At 49.7% G+C, this 17,008-nt stretch overlaps 2 long non-coding RNA genes across 2 annotated transcripts in view; both read left to right on the top strand.

The window, feature by feature from the left end:
- Window positions 1-17,008, top strand: part of LOC144380225 (uncharacterized) — a 168,511-nt gene that overhangs the window by 16,104 nt on the left and 135,399 nt on the right. The gene's annotated exons all lie outside the window — the stretch shown is intronic.
- The window catches only part of LOC118549599 (uncharacterized), a 28,126-nt gene continuing 11,263 nt past the window's right edge, over window positions 146-17,008 (top strand). The window contains exon 1 of the long non-coding RNA XR_004924151.2: window positions 146-241. This is a non-coding gene — a long non-coding RNA (uncharacterized LOC118549599). The remainder of the gene's footprint in view (window positions 242-17,008) is intronic.

Raw genomic sequence — 17,008 nt, 5'->3', positions numbered from 1 at the left:
CGGGGGGCGGGCTCTGGCCGCCCATTGGTCCACGCCTGGGGGCGGGGCCACCGCACTGTCCCGCCCCCAAACCCTGCCGGGTTACTTGGGCCTCGCGCCGGCTCGGGGAATTATTCATCGGAGGGCGGGGCCTGGGTTTGTTTACACGCTGCCATTGGCTGGATTTGAATCGGCCCGACTGCGGGCCAGCCGCGGGGCGGAGCTTCGGAGGGCCCGGGCCCGCGCCTGACAGCTTCAGGAGGTAGGGCCCGCGCAGGACGCGCGGCCGGAGCCGTGGGGTCCAGGCGGTGGGGGTGCCCTCGGCGGATGCGGGCAGCGGGGGTGGGCAGGTTGGGGCTTCCGCTCGTTTCTCGACAAATGCTAATCAAGGGTCGGGTTGGGGAGCATTGTTTTTGTTTTTATAAAAACGCCTGACAGGAAAAAAAAACCACGAACCGGGAAACAACCTAGCTGTCCATGGATGGGGGACCCCGTAATGGGACACGAAGTAACCGTAAAATGAGGAAGTTATACCCGACCCGACACCGAACAAGCTATGTATCCAGGCAAGAAAAAAAAGGCAAAGAGGGGAGCCGAGTGTATAATGATTTAAAAGTGGGCGCGTGGGTGAAAAAAAAATACAAGCTTTTGCTTGTTAAATGCACAGAATATCTTCGAAAGCAGAAACAAACTGGTAGCAGCATTTGCCTGTGGAGTGGAAGACAGGGTGGGTGGAGGGTGGATCTTTCTGTACTTTTGTAAGGTTCGAACCTTGTATCACCCATTCAAAGAAATACATATAAAGTAAAAAATACTGGGTTCTGAGAACTCTCCCTTTGCACCCTCCCATCTTTCCCTTTGTACCCTCCCATCTTGCCCCTACTGCCCCTAGGAAAACTCTTGACTTGGCTATAGAGGCCATAGGTCCCCGACCTGTGCCCCCTGTGCCCCCACAATGGCCTTGGGGGTTGGGGAGAGCCTGGCTCAGAATGAATGTCCTCAATGATTCCTGTACCACGGGATAGCCAGACCCAAGGAAGAGAGTGGCTTTGTTGCTTTAAGTGATTTGGTGATAACCAGGGATTTAACATCCTAAGGGGCTGCCTTAACCATTCTTGGGGGAGGATGAGGAGAAACAAGCCTATCCAAGCCCTTTTAGGAAAGAAGCGTAAGACAAAACTAGGACAGGCCCCTTTAAGAAGGGAAGTTGGCCTCGTTGATAAACCTTGTGAAGTTGTGAGGTCCACGGAGTGCATGGGCAGAGGGAGAGTTGTCCCCGGTTTGGATTTACATTAATACTCATGTGTTCTGGGAGATCGATTTTTTTTTTCAAGTATTTTATTTATTTGTCAGAGAGAGATAGAGAGCGAGAGAGAGAGCAGAAGCAGGAGAAAGGGCAGGCAGAGGGAGAAGCAGGCTCCCCACTGAGCAAGGAGCCCGATGCGGGACTCCATCCCAGGACCCTGGGATCATGACCGGAGTTGAAGGCAGACGCCCAACCGACTGAGCCACCCAGGCGTCCCTGTTCTGGGAGATCTAGAGAAGAGGATGAGAACAGCTTCCTGCAACTAATGAGTTTGGGACTGTTGGGGTTCTTACTTGCAAAGATTTCCTCTGTATAAATTTGATGATCCGGGGTTTGTGAAACATTTAGTTTGCCATGAAAGTCACCCAAGCCTAGAGTGAAAATTGCCCACCTACAAGATGTAGTTGTAAGTAAAGCTTGAGTGGCACCGCCAGCCCTGGTATATAAAGCCAATGAATGCCCAATCAATTCCTAGCAGATCGGACGTTCTAATATCATCCCTGGTTTACAGATGTGGAAACTGAGTCACAGAGAGGTTACAGAATTGCCAAGATCAGGCCTCGCGGGGACTCGAACCCAGGCAGCCCTGCTCCAAAGCTCATACTTTTAACTGCTTTATTACATTTGCCCCTAAAAACTGTTCTGTCCTCATGGAGGTGAACTATTTTGCATCTACCTTCTGCAGTAGAGAGTTTTTTGGGTTTTGTTTTTAAAGGTTTATTTATTTGAGAGAGAGAGAGAGAGCACAGGGGGAGGGACAGAGGGAGAGGGAGAAAGAATCTCAAGAAGACTCCTTGCTGAGTGCTGGGCCCATCATCGCCCTCATGGGGGCCCAGTCCCATGACCGTGAAATCATGACCTGAGCCAAAATCAAGAGTTGGATGCTTAACTGACTGAGCCACCCAGGCACTTCTGTTTTGTTTTTAATAAAAGAATTTCAGGTGGTTCTTTCTAAAATTCTACACAGGGCAGGGGGCGCCTGGGTGGCTCAGTCGTTAAGCGTCTGCCTTTGGCTCAGGTCATGATCCCAGGGTCCTCGGATCGAGCCCCGCATCGGGCTCCCTGCTCGGTGGGAGGCCTGCTTCTCCCTCTCCCACTCCCCCTGCTTGTCTCTCTCTGTCAAATAAATAAATAAAATCTTAAAAAAAAAAAAAAAGGAAAAAAAAATAAAATTCTACACAGGGCAAACTTTAAAAATTTTTTTAAAAATTTTATTTATTTTTGAGAGAGAGGGAATGACAGAGAGAGAGAGAAGGAGAAGGGTGAGGGTCAGAGGGAGAAGCAGACTCCCTGCTAAGCAGGGAGCCTGACGCGGGACTCGATCCCGGGACTCCAGGATCATGACCTGAGCCGAAGGCAGTCGCTTAACCAACTGAGCCACCCAGGCGCCCCAAACTTTTAAATTTTTTTAAGTACCATTCACAGAGGAATCGTTTTGTCCTTGGCCCTTTTACCCCTTGCTCCATTAAACATTTATCTGATGCTTACTGCGGCCAGGCACACTTCTAAGCCTTTCATATACATCAGCTCATTGAAGCATTGCAACAACCCAGAAGTCAAAACTGTTACCATTCTCATTCCATAGATGAAGAAATTGAGGTACAGAGAAGTTAAATAAACTGGCCCACAGTCCCGCATCTCCCTCCAGAAAAAAGAAAAGGAAGAGCAAGAAGAACGGGCAGGACGTGGCTGGAGAGAGGAAGGTGTCCAAAGTTGCTAGGAGAGAGGAAAGAATGGGAGCTGACAGGTCGTGATCTCACAGGTCCTGGGATTGAGCCCCACGTTGGGCTCCATGCTCAGCAGGGTGTCTGCTTTGAGATTCTCTCCCTCTGCCCCTTCCCCTCTCAAATCAATAAATAAATCTTAGAAAAAAAGAGTGGGATCTGAGATAAACCTTTGGGTTGGTGAACGTGGAGAAAATGGCTTTTAGGGAGGTTGGTGGGGGCTGTGGGTAGTTCGCAAAAGGTGCCCAAAGTCAGCAGTCACCAGGGAGATGCAAATGAAAACCGCAGTGAGGCACTCATTCACGCTCACTAGAATGACCATAATAAAAAAAGGGGACAAGAACAAGTGTTGGCAAGGATGTGGTGAAATCAGAACCGTCGTGCACCACTGGTCGGTAAAATGGTGTAGCCAACATGGAAACCAGTTTGGTGTTTCCTCAGTAATTTGCACATAGAATCACCATAGACCCACTTTCAGGTATACACCCCCAAATAATTGAAAACACGTGTTCAAACAATAACTTGTGCAAGAATGTTCATAGCAGCACTATTCACCGTAGCCAAAAGGTGAAAATAACCCATACATCCATCAACTGATAAATGAATAAACAAAACGGGGTGTATCCATACAATGGAGTAGTATTCGGCCCCCAGAAAGGAACCAAGTATGACACGGGCTGCAACGTGAATGAACGTTGAAAATATCGTGCTGGGTGCCTGGGAGGCTCAGTCGGTTAAGCATCTGACTTAGGCTTGGGTCATGATCTCAGGGTCCTGGGATGGAGCCCTGCATCAGGCTCCCTGTTCAACGAGGAGTCTACTTCTCCCTCTCCCTCTGCCTCTCCACCTCCTGTTCTCTCACTCGCTGTCTCTCTCACAAATAAATAAAGTTTTTAAAAACAACAACAAAAGAGGGCGCCTGGGTGGCTCAGATGGTTAAACGTCTGCCTTCGGCTCAGGTCATGATCCCAGGGTCCTGGGATCGAGTCCCGCATCGGGCTCCCTGCTCAGCGGGGAGCCTGCTTCTCCCTCTGCCTCTCTCTCTCTCTCTGTCTCTCATGAATAAATAAATCAAATCAAATCAAAAAAAAAAACAACAACAACAACAAAAGAAAACATCATCCTAAGTGTAAGAAGCCAGACACGGAAGGCCACCTATTGTAGGATTCTATTTGTGTGAAATGTTCAGAATAGTCAAATCCATAGAGACAGAAGGTAGATCAGTGGTTGCCAGGGGCTGGGGGAGGGGGGTGGGAGGGGGGAAGGGAGAGTGATTGCTAAGTGGGTATGGGTTTTCCTCTTTGGGGTGATGAAAATGTTCTGGAATTAGTAGTGAAAGCTGTACGAAATTGTGAATGTACATCATTGTCCCGCAGTGTACACTTTCAAATGGTTAAAATGGTAACTTTCAGGATGGAAATTGTTTAAAATTAAAAGGTTAAAAATTGTAAGATGCAGGTAAGAAGGAAAGCAGCGGTGTTGAGCACAGGCAACTTTAAAAGTAAGGCACATGGGGCGCCTGGGTGGCTCAGTGGTTAAGCATCTGCCTTCAGCTCAGGTCATGATGCCAGGATCCTGGGATCGAGTCCCACATCGGGCTCCCTGCTCCGCGAGAAGCCTGCTTCTCCCTCTCCCACTCCCCCTGCTTGTGTTCCCTCTCTCGCTGTCTCTCTCTGTCAATAAATAAATAAATAAAAATCTCAAAAAAATAATACAATAAAAAAATAATAAAAGTAATGCACATGACAGTGTATACAAGGAGAGGAGCCAGAAATAGCCGGAGAGGGGCCAGGTGGAGGGAAAGAAGGGGGACATCGGGGGAGGCGGTAGGGGAGTGAGATTCAGTCAGTGCACCTGCTCTGGAGGGATTACAGAGAGCCCAGGGCGGACCTCATGAAGCTCTCCCAGGCCTATGGAGGATACAGACCTATCCCCAAGGTCGTCAGGGCTGGGATGGGAGATGGCAGGGGGCTGTGGGAGCCCGGAGCAGCTGGCTGCCCCAGCCTGGGGTTCAGAAAGTCTCCCTGGCAGAGGAGAATTGATAAAGAGGAGTTTGATAGGAAAAGGTAGTGCGGGGAGGAGTGTTGATTTTCTGGGCCCAGAGTAGAGAGAGAGCCCAGCGTTCCTAAAACACAGATGAGCCTTGACATTCCTGATTGAAACCGTGCTAGGGCTCCCTAGTGCCCTTGGTGGAAAGGCCACACACCCTGAGGCAGCTTGGCGTCTGTTCTTTCAACACACATTCCCTGAGCGCCTGCTCTGTGCCCCACCCGGTGCAGGCGATGCTGGGGACCCTGGTGACAGGGACAGCCCAGCCCTGCCCCACCCCAGTGGGAGGAGACAGACATAAAGCAAGCCGTTCCCCAAGTGACAGCTATTAGCCTGGTGGCTGCTATGGGAGGTCAGGCAGAGTTAACCTAGCCCCCAGGGGCTTCTCAACTTCTGGGATTCCCAAAGGACCATTTCACAATTTGTGCAGAGTACTGCGTTTACTGTTTATATTTTTAATTTGTTCTTTCAACCAACTTGGTTTTTTTCTTCATTACATGGGTTCCCATGGGGCTACCTTAGGCTCATCCTAAGCACCAATAGTCATGAAATCACAGGTGTGATGGGCTGGTTCCTTTTTTTCTCCCCACAGCATGCATTAAAATAAATGCAAGATCATGAAAATAAGTCACCTGGAAATGATCTAAAATGCTACTTTGGGAGCCTAGGACCTGGTCTCTGGGGATTAGGGGTGACCTTCCTGCAGGAAGTCAGTTGTAAGCTAAAACTCCAAGGTGAATAGAGCTTGTCCAACAAGGGCAGAAGGGAAGAGCAGGTGCAAAGGCCCAGAGAGAGAAGCGGCCGGGCAAGAAGGCAGGCCAGGCTGCTGGAGTATCAGGAGCTTGGCTGAGAGAGGCCGAGGGACCGGACAGCTTTGTGGGTATACCATGGATTTGGGATCTGATTCCAAAGACGATACACAGTCATTGAAAGACTTGCTGTCAGCATCGTTACTTTTAGTCACTATGCAATTCACATACCATAAAACTCACTCGTTTTTAGGTGTACATACAATTCAGTTGTTTTCCGTACATTCCCGAGGCTGGGCAACCATCACCCTTATCTAGTTCCAGAACATTCCATCACCCAACAAGAAACCCTATACTCGGTAGCAGTCACTCCCCATTTCCCTTCCCCACCAATCTTAGGCAACCACCAATCTGCTTTCTGTCTCTATGGATCTGTCTGTCGTAGACATTCCACATAAATAGAGTCATACAAAGGTGGCCTCGTGTGTCTGGCTTCTGTTACTTAGCATAATGTTTTCCAAGTTTACCCATGTAGCAGGGATCAGTACTTCATTCCTTTTTATGGCTAAGTAATATTCCGCTGACTTGGATACACCACATCTGGTTCACCCGTTCAGGTGATGGACATCTGGGCTGTTTCCACTTTTTGGGTATTGGGAATAACGCTGCTTTGAACATCCATGTACCAGTTTTTGTGAAAAGATAGGTTTTCATTTCTCTTGGGTATCGACCAAGGAGCGGAATGAATGGTTCGTTTTTGTTGTCTTGTTTTTTGTTTTTATCTACTTACTTATGTGTTGTTGTTGGCTTTTCTTAGACTTTATTTATTTATCTGAGAGACAGAGAGAGCACGAGCAGGAGGGGAGGAACAGAAGGAGAGGGAGAAAAAGACTCCCCGCTGAGTGCGGAGCCCAACCTGGGGCTCAATCCCAGCCCCTGGGATCATGACCTGAGCCAAAGTCAAACGCTTAACTGACTGAGCCACCCAGGCGCCCCTATGTGGTTTTTTGTTTTGTTTTTTGTTTTGTTTTAAGTAGGCTCCATGCTGGGCTCGGGGCTCAAACTCACAACCCTGAGATCAAGACCTGAGCTGAGATCGAGTCCAGCACTTAACCAACTGAGCCACCCAGGTGCCCCTGTTGTCTTGTTTTTCACCTGAAGTAAGATCAAACTACAGAAAACTAGCAGGAAGGGTAAAGAGAACCCCCCTTCCCTCGATTCATTAGTCAATCACATTTTGCCACATTTGTTTTATGTCATGTCTTTCTGAACATTTGAGGTGATATTGTGTCCCTCGATCCCCATAAACGCTTTGGCATGGAGCTACAGAACAAAGAGATTCTCTTCAGAAACCCCAGGACCATTATCGACATCAGGAAGTATAACACTGCCGCACTAATACCACTGTTTAATCCACAAATTCACATCTTTCCATTCTCCTCCACAAGGTCCCATACAGCAACGTGCTCCCCGGTGCAGGATCTCGCCCCGGATCACGCACTGTCCTGAGTCGCATCTCTGAAGGGTCTTAGGAAAGGGGGAGCTTTGATCAGCTTTACCCCTTCAGTGCATCCCTTTGTCATGGGGAGAGGAGAGGAAGCAGGGAGACCAGTGAGAAGGTGGTGCTCTCAGTCAGAAAGAGAAATTTGGGAACCCAGATGGATCTCTGTTCAAATTGCGGCCCAGTGATTCAGTAACTGTGACCTTGGCCAGGTGACGGAACCTCAGGTGTCTCATCAGAAAAATGGGACCAACCCCTAGACTCGCTGTGAGAGCAGAGCCCCGGCACCTCGGAGGGAACCAGTCCCCCCCACATCCTGTCATCCCCACTTATTCCCACCAATTCCCGGGACCCAGAACAGTCCCAGGTGCTCCCGATCTTCAGAAGTCCTTTTTTGGCTCCTCACAAAAAAATCATGTTAGAAGCAGGTGTTACCATCATCCCTGCTTTATAGAGGAGACGTGTTTGTTCTTTCTGGCCGCTCTAACAGAACACCCCAAACTGGGTGGCTTCTACCCAACAGGAGTCTCTTCCTCATGGTTCTGGAGGCTGGTGAGTCCAAGATCGAGGCACAGGCAGATTCAGCGTCTGGTGAGGACCCACTTCCTGCTTCATAGACAGCCAGCTTCTTCCGGTGTCCTCCCTTGGAGGAAGTGGTGTGGGGGGCCTCTCTGGGGTCTCTTGTATAGGGGCACTAATTTCATTCAGCAGAGCTCCACCCTCATGACCTAACTGCCCCCCAAAGGCCCGGCCTGCAAATACCATCATATGGGGGGGTAGGTTTCACCATGTGGAGTTTGGGGGGGACACACACAAACATTCGGTCTACAGCAAGATGAAACTGAGGCACAGAGAGACCACCCAACTAGTCAGCAGCAGAACCAGGATTAACATGCAAACCCTGGCCCGCCACCCATATGTATGGTTGTTGCCGGTCTAGGCAAGAGATGATGGGGGCCTGGCCCAGGGCGGAGACGTGGGGATGGCCCCCAGGAAGGGAAAACAGTGACTGACTGGGGAGGGGGCTGAGAAAGCAGAAGTCCAGGCCGAACTCCTCCAGAGCACTTGAGGAGAAATACTTTCTTGCAGATGGAAGGAATAAGAACAGCCTGGAAAACCGGAAGAAGCCCAATCCTGAAGTATGTCGGGGCGGGGGGGGGGGGGTGGTCTTCAGCCTCCCCGGATGGGTGGAGGTGAGGTTGGAGGCTTGGGGAGTGAGGAATGAGATAGAGAGTCCCCAAAGGATACCCAAGGGACTCACAGGACAAATTGGAGAACAGAGTGAAGCCAGAAAATGAGGAGCGTTGGGCAGAGAAAGCAACTGTGGCAAATGGGACTCGGGCCTTGGCCAGCTCAGGAGAAAGGAAGCCAAAGTCTGAAAGAGCAAGCATCCCTCTCCTCTGCCGGCAGGCCACCCTTATCCGCCCTTCCCAGAGTACAAGCCCTTTGCTATGGGACTTTGTGGCTCCTCCCACAAGAGGTGGGGTCTATCTCTCCATCCCCTGACCTGGAACCCGAACCTTGCTCTGGCCCGTAGAATGCGGCAGAGCCGCAGACCCGAGTCCCAAGCCAGGACTCAAGATGTCTGAGTGCTTCTCTTCTCTCTCTTTCTCCTCTGCCTTTGCCCCGAGAGCGTGCCTGGGCTAGCATGCTGGACGGATGTGAGGGAGAGGGAGAGAAGAACTGAGTCATCCCAGCTGAAGTCATTCCAAACCAGCCAGCCTCTAGCTCACCTGCCAGAGGATGGCAGAGTCAGGAATGAGCCCCGCCCAGGTCAGCCGAGCCTGGCCCAGATTAGCAGAACTGTCCAGATGACCCAAATACACGTGAGAGTAAAAATAATCAACAGTCGTTGTTTTAAGCCACTCCGTTTCGAGATGGTTCGTTAGGCAGCAGTAGCTGACTGAAGCAAGGGAACAGACTAAGAGCTAAGGTAAAGGTGTGGGCATCCCCCATACCCAGTACTTTACGATTTATTGAATGACAAAGGAAATCCAAAATCCTCTCTTTCCTTCAAACTTCCCCTTCAAACTCTTATTCCAAAATGCAGATTCCTCTTGCTGCTAAAAATACAATATATCCCCCTTGTAGGAATGCTGGATTAACACTTTAAGAAAGAGACCGTGCTCAGAGCATGATGGCTTTGGAGCTTGTGCCGTTTATGAGCTGGGAGCTATCACGACCACTTAAGTAAAGGAACAATGGTCTTAATTTCAAAGGGACGGGTGATCTTGCTGAATTTCGGGAAATGAACCGATAGGTCCAGGTGGAAGGGAGAGCAGCACCAAACTCAGTTACCCATGTCACCTGTACGAAGATGGCTTTGACCCACGTCTCCTTGGATGCGTCCTTTCTTCTTTTCTGGATCGCTCACGAGGAAACCACGAGGACTTGGGTAAGGAAGGGAGGGTATCTGTGAACCTGGATACTTCTGTTAGGAAAAGGAATGTCCTGGGTGTCCTCAGAGACAGGATTCGCTCCGATTTTGTGTTCCCCAAGGAAGGAGCTGTACTTTGGAATTGTTGAGCCTGTGCCTCAAACAGACATAATGTATCAGAGCGTGGGCCCATCTGCCAGGTCTGGGCTGGTGCTGCTTGTACTTAGAAAAGGTCATTCCGGGGGCGCCTGGGTGGCCCAGTAGGTTAAGCATCTACCTTAGGCTCAGGTCGTGATCCTGGGGTCCTGGGATGGAGCCCCACGTGGCGCTCCCTGCTCAGTGGGGAGTCTGCTTCTCCCTCTCCCTCCCAAATAAATAAAATCTTTAAAAAAAAAAAAAAAAGTCATTCTGCAAGGAATCCGATGACATTGACCATCACTGAACGAAACAAAACAGAGCGGAAGGAGAGAGAGCGGAAATGACCCACAACACATCAACACATCCCCCCCCCCCCCCCCCCCGACACACACACCATTAATCAAAGATGTTTATGGTGGCTTCTTTCTGAGGCCAGTCTTGTGTGAAGAGGGCAGGCTCTGGAAGGAGGCCTCTGGCTTTGTTTCCCACCTCCGCCACCTACTGGCTGTGTGCCTTGGGTAAGTCACCCACCTCTCTGTGCCTCAGTCTCCCCATCTGTAACAGTCCTCCTCTCAGGACGGAGCGGATGTGAAGGGCTTGGGACAGTACCTGGAGCTTTGTTGTCATTATTATACTGAAAGCCCCGTCAGGTAGGGGACACAGGGACCAAGACAAGCCTGGGCCCTGTCCTCACGGAACAAGCAGAGGAGACACATGTTTAGTACGTTGTTACATGGTGAGTGATTTAATTACAGTTAAAACCGGAATCTGAGCACCTCTCCCCATCACCGTCCCTACTAACTGAGTGCAGGCTGCTGATACTTCCGACATGGCCAATTGCCATGTTGTTCCAGCCGAGGCTCACTCGGCAGCTGATGCTCAAATCACTGGGGAAAGGTTGGTGGGGAGCAGGGTGCTCACACAGTCTCAAAGCATCCCCTCCCGACGGCCGGCTGCAGAGAAGAGGCTCCTTCACACTGGAGACCGCTAGCGGTTACCGCCTGTGGGAGCTGAACTCTGTCCTCGATTTTTCTGGCCCCTCTTCTGAGCAGGATGGAGAGGTTCCCGCTTGCTTTTCAGAAAGGACTGCAGCAGGTGGAGGTGGGGCCAGACTGTCCAGGGAGGTGAGGGTGAGGGAGAAAGACAAGGAGAAGATGGAGAAGCTGAAGTCATAAAGGGAGAGAGGTGGGGGTGCCTGGGGGGGCTCAGTCGGTTAAGCAGCTGCCTTCGGCTCAGATCAGGATCCTGGAGTCCGGGGATCGAGCCCCACATTGGGCTCCCTGCTCTGCGGGAGGCCTGCTTCTCCCTCTGCCACTCTCCCTGCTTGTGTTCCCTCTCTTGCTGTGACTCTCTGTGTCAAATAAATAAATAAAAATCTTTAAAAAAAAAAAAAAAAGGAGAGAGGTGGAAGGAAAGGGAAGGGAAGAGGAGGGGAGGAAGAATGGGGATAACCTTGATCCCAAGAAAGGGGAGGGAAGCCAGGGGTTGGTGGGTTGAAAGGGAGGGGGCATAGAAGGGGCAGAAGACAAGGGGCTTGTGCCCTGGGGATGGGCAACAAGGGGATCTGGTCTGGTGACTTCAGTTTGCACAGGGAAGTGTGGGACCGGGTCCTCAGCTGGAGGGCAGGTGGGGGGCGGTGGGGGTGGCCTGCAAGGACACCTTTCTTCTTTTGAGCAGGCAGGTACCAGAGCCTATGGAGAGAATGCCCTGTGCCTGTGTGAGGTCTGTGATTTCTCTGGTTCAGGTAAAACCCGTTGGGCTGGCTGGCTGGTTTCTTCCTGCTGCGTTCAGCTGGGGGAGAAAACAGATGGCTGGGGTTTGGCCAGGTGTGTACCTCCGAGAATGAGGGGGCGAGGAGTGTGGAGGTGCTCGAAGGAAGTGAGTCAAAAATGAAACAAGGAGAGAAGAGCTGAGCCAAGCAAAGAGGTGAAGAAAGGGTGGTATAGAGGAGAAACCAGTGGTCAGGGTGGACCCCTCAATCCTTCTGGAGAGCATCTTCTTCCTCGGCTTCCCTGGGGCTTCCTTTTGCATGGGTTTCCTTCTACTTCTCTGCTTCCCCCTTTTCAGGGTCCTCATTGATTGACTCCTCCAATGCTTACACTTTTCCAAGTGCAGATTGGCCACCCACCACTCGCCTCCCCTTTACTGTGCCTTCCAAGGGCTCGGTGACCACAGATAACATTGATCCCAGTGTGAGAAGCACTGTCCCAACCTGTTGCAAAGAGGAGGTGGTCTGCAGGCAGGTGGGGAGTGGTGGGAGGCAAAAGGACCATGGGGGCAGGCCTGTCCACCAATACCCCAGAGAGAGTGCGGGGAGGGTCTGACTCCTGAGACGGACAGGTTTCCTGTGGTCATTGCAGCGACTCCCAAATCTGGCTACACATCAGGGTTAACTGGAGAGCGTTAAAACAAAAAATGCTGGGACGCCTGGGTGGCTCAGTCAGTTAAGCGTCTGCCTTCGGCTCGGGTCATGATCTTGGGGTCCTAGGATTGAGTCCCGGATCGGGCTCCCTGCTCAGCGGGGAGTCTGCTTCACCCTCTGCCTGCCGTTCTCCCTGCTTATGCTCTCTCTCTCTTGCGTGCATGTGCATGTTCTGTCTCTCAAATAAATAAGAAATCTTAAAAAACAAGACAAAACAATGCCCAGGTCCACGCCTGCTCAATTCATTCACCATCTCCGGGCCTGAGACTGGGCTGGCCCTCAGTGCACTTGCCTCCTTCGCCGTTCCGTTTGGGGTTGGTTGTGCAAAATTTGGTCACACCAGGGGAGAAGCTATTGGAAGATGGTGATTTTGCCTCCCCTCCCACTTTCTCCTCTGCAATTATGTATAATCAACCTTGGGACAGCTCTCATCATCACCCAGCATATTATTAATATTTATTAAAAATTATTTATTTACTTATTTTAGTGGGGGCAGAGGGAGAGGGAGAGAGAGAATTCCAATCAGACTCTGTGCTGAGCGCAGAGCCCAACGTGGGGCTTGATCCCACGACCCCGAGACCATGACCTGAGCCGAAATCAAGAGTCGGACATCCTACCGACTGAGCCACCCAGGGTCCCTTAATATTAATATTTTTAAGGTGAGATATTTGGAGGACAATCGAGGCAATCTGAATGTGGACAATATGTTAGATAAAAATCACCGAGTGAGTCTTTATGTGCACATTTCTCTTCTGGCCAAGCCTAACCCAGAGCCACACATGGAAGGAAATTCTGAGAAACGTGGTTCCAACAGAGCTAAGTGTCACAGTATGAACCCACAGCAGACCCAGAGGGACATTTTTGTAAATGTCAATCAGATCGTGCCCCACCCCCCATGTGGCCCTTCCATGGATGGCATAAGCTATCCAAATCCCTTCCCAGGGCCCACCAGGGGCTGTCACCTGCCTCCCTAACCTCAGCCAGTACCCCTGACCTGCTTGCCCGAACCACCCCAGTCCCCTTGGAACTCCTCAGACCTCTACCTGGTGCCATGACCTTTGGACTTGAAGTTCCCTTTGCTTGGAATTTGTGCTCTGCACGCTGCATGACTCTTTCAATCTTTAGGTCTCAATTCACATGCCACCTCTTCCGAGAAGCCTTCATGGGTCATGCTATCTAAGGCAGTGTTTCTCAACCTTCAAGGTGCACACGAATCCCATGGGAATCTTTCTAAAATAAAATGCAAGGCCTCCTAATTCAGGAGGTCTGGGATAGGGCCTGAACTTGTGTCTTTCTAGCAAGCGGCCGGTGCTGCTGGTCTGCGGACCACGGTTTGAGTAGCAAAGGGTCTAAAGCACCCAGGGCTGGTCTGTCACACATCACCATCATGTTTCTTCCTTTTATAGCTCTCATCGCACTTTGGAGTTAACTTGTTTCTTTTCTTGTTGATTTATGCCTATGACACAAGAACTTAAACCCAGGAGGCCAGGGACATTGTCTGCTTGTTCACGGCGGCATCTTGGCACAGAGCACGTGCTCTGTATTTGTTAAATGCCTGACTGCAGGGGACTCAATGGTAAAAAGAGAAGATCCCGGACCAGAGGATACTGAAGGGCAAACTCACACTTATAATGAGATAATGGAGGTGTGGCAGAGTATGGTGAAGGCTTAGCTAGACTTAGTTTATTTTTTTTCTTAAATCTTTTTTTTTTTTAAGTAAATCTCTACACCCAACATGGGGCTTGAACTCAGGACCCCGAGATCAAGAGTCACGTGTTCCACCGACTGAGCCAGCCAGGCACCCCGAGGTGGGTTATTTTTAAAGAAGGCTAATCCTAACCTTAATACTTATTCTTTATTATTTTATGTGTCTCTCTCTCTTTTTTAAAGATTTTATTTATTTATTTATTTGAGAGAGAGAGAGAGAGAGCATGAGCAGGGGGAGGGGCAGAGGGAGAGGGAGAAGCAGACTTCCCGCTGAGCGGGGAGCCTGATGCAGGGCTCAATCCCAGGACCCTGGGATCATGACCCGAGCTGAAGGCAGACGCCCAACCGACTGAGCTACCCAGGCGCCCCTGTGTGTCTCTCTTTCTCTCTACAGTCTCTCAATCCTAAAGTCGGTAAGGGTGTGTCTTAGTCCGTTTGGGCTGCCATAGCAAAAAATATAAACCAGGTAGCTTACAAACCATAAACATGTATTTCTCATAGTTCTGGAGGCTGGGAAGTCCAAGGTCATGGTGCAGGCAGATTTAGTAGTTTTTCCACTATTACCTCACGTGGCGGAAAGGGTGAAGGAACTCTCTGGTGTCTCTTAAAAGGGCCCTAATCTCATTGGTGAAGGCTCCACCCTCCTGATCTAATCATGTCCCAAGGTCCCACCTCCTAATGCCAGCAACTGGGGGTAGGTTTCAACATAGGAATTTGGGGGAGGACACAAACACTCAGACCATAGCAGGATGGGTCTTTTTCTCTCATCTCCTATGGTGCTAAACACATTACGCTTAGTAAATATGTGCTTGAATCATGTTTATTCATTACAATGGCTGAATGTCAAACTTGAAAAAAATTTAATAGCGCAGTGGTGGTTGAGCATCGTCAAGGCGAATACCGCCTAATCCTCCTTTAGTGCAACATGGCTGGTAGCCCCCTCTCCCCTGCCCTCAACCGTCCAGTTCATACAAACTCCCAGATGCCCCCATACACAAATCCCGGGGGGAGAGGGAAAAGCATTAGGTCCAGAAGTCAGGATAGCTGCATCTGGCTCTGTTTCTGCACGGACTTGCTGTGTGACTTGGGGCAAGTCCCTTGCCCTCTCTGGGCCTCAGCTTCCAGATCTGTGCACATTGAAAGGGTTGGACCAGATGGCCGCTCTGCTCCTTTCCAGTTCTGTGTCCTGTTCCATTTTCCTAAACTGAGGTAAGTTTTCTCTGGCAGTTTTAGGGGAATTCTGAGGCTGTGCCTGGGATAACAGGACATGTCCTCAGGGTGAGAAGCCCTGACCCAAAGAGCTGAGCCCCCAGAGTCATGCTGCCAGCCAGAGGAGTGCCTTGCTCTATGGCCCCCAAGCTGTGGTACATTCACTAAGCACCAGAAGGAAAAGGCTGTTCCAGGAGGCATCCAGGATTTAGGGCACAAACACACCTCACTTTCCATCTCCTAGGCAACTTCCGGCACAGCGATATTGGCTTGACCTCCACAGTGAGGCCTCAGTGCCTTTGCTCATGCCTTTCTCCCAGCCGGGACTGCCAGCCTCCCTCCCCGCTGCCTAATCATTGACATACATTCGACTGTTCATGATTCACTGAGGGCTTTCTACACAGTCTTCCCATTTTCCCTGAGCCCTCCCACTCGGATGGGTCGCTGTCCTCAATCTCTGGGGCAGAAACTGAGCTTTGCCTGAGGCCATTTAACCTGTGGGTTGGGGCCTGGGTTCAAATCCAGATCTTTGGATCCTGACTCCTCCATTTTCTAAGTTAATCTTTCTGGGCCTCAGTTTACTCATCTGGAAAATGGGGGTAATAATAGTAACTGCTTCAGCAGACATTTATAAGGATTCAATGAGTTAATATACATAAAGCACTTCAAAAACATAGCACGGGTGACCCCAGATCTCACGCTCCTTCCACCAAGCATTCAGTCTCTGGTGGGAGGTTGCTCTTCCCCTACCCTCTGAGCCTGAGCTCAGTCCTACCTCCTAACTCACCCATCTGAGCACCCCCTGTGCACCAGGCACTGCGTTTGGTATCTCCCCATATATGCTGCAAGAATTCTTTTGATTATAGGATGGTAATTGTGGAACACAATCACTGGAAAATGTTATTTCCTTTAATACTTTAAAATTTCATTTGAACTTAACTTTTTTATTTTTGTATTTACTACATTTTAATTTAAATATCAATAAGGTTTAATCCAACTGCTAAATGTTAAGTTCAATTTCGTGAGCACATTTTAATTTAATTTCAATCAATAATTCCAATTTAATTTTAATCAATGCACTTAAATTAATATGCTTTAATTTAATTTTGAGAGTACAATTTAATGTAATTGTAATTAATAACTTTTCATTTATTAATAGGTTTTTGCTTAATTAATAAGTGTTAATGTAATTTTAGTATGTTTTAATCATAATTCATATATTTTAGTGTAATTAATACATTTTAGCATCAGTACATTTTATTTAAAATTTTAAAATTTTGTAGAAAATTGAAATCCTTACTGATTATGCTGACGTTCTCCTCGGTCCGTCTCCCATCCCAGTCCCCTCGCCAGAAGGAACCACCATCATTTCTGGGTCCTCTGACAGCCTTGTATACATTCGCGTGCACCTAGCCCCCCCCCCCCAACCAGAGCAAAACCAGTATCTTCAGTTGTAGTGGGGACAGATACTGCTGGCCGCCCACCCCGGGCCATCCCCCCCCCCTTGTCTTTGCTTACAGAACCTCAGTTTTGTTTGGGGCAGTAATCCCAGGGCATTGATCATGATTGGCCCAAGCCAATCAGCTCCATCCCATTCCTCTTGCTTTCTCAGACTCCATGCAGTTGTGTTTGGATATGTGACCCCTCTCCCACCGCCCCCGCACCCTCTCACCCCCCACCACCTCCCTGCTCTGTCCAAGATCGCTTGGAGGATTTCTGAAAAACGTGATCAGTTATCCACTGCCACCATAATGCTGCGTGAAAAACCACCACCAAACCTCAATGGAATATAATACTAAGCATCGATTGCTTATGCATCTGGAGTCAGCTGGGAATAAGCTAGGTGG

This window comes from Halichoerus grypus, chromosome 15 (assembly GCF_964656455.1).
Source record: "Halichoerus grypus chromosome 15, mHalGry1.hap1.1, whole genome shotgun sequence".
In the NCBI taxonomy this organism is placed as follows: domain Eukaryota; kingdom Metazoa; phylum Chordata; class Mammalia; order Carnivora; family Phocidae; genus Halichoerus; species Halichoerus grypus.
Note: the sequence above shows the minus strand (reverse complement) of the source record. Positions and strands in the feature narration are given on the sequence as shown.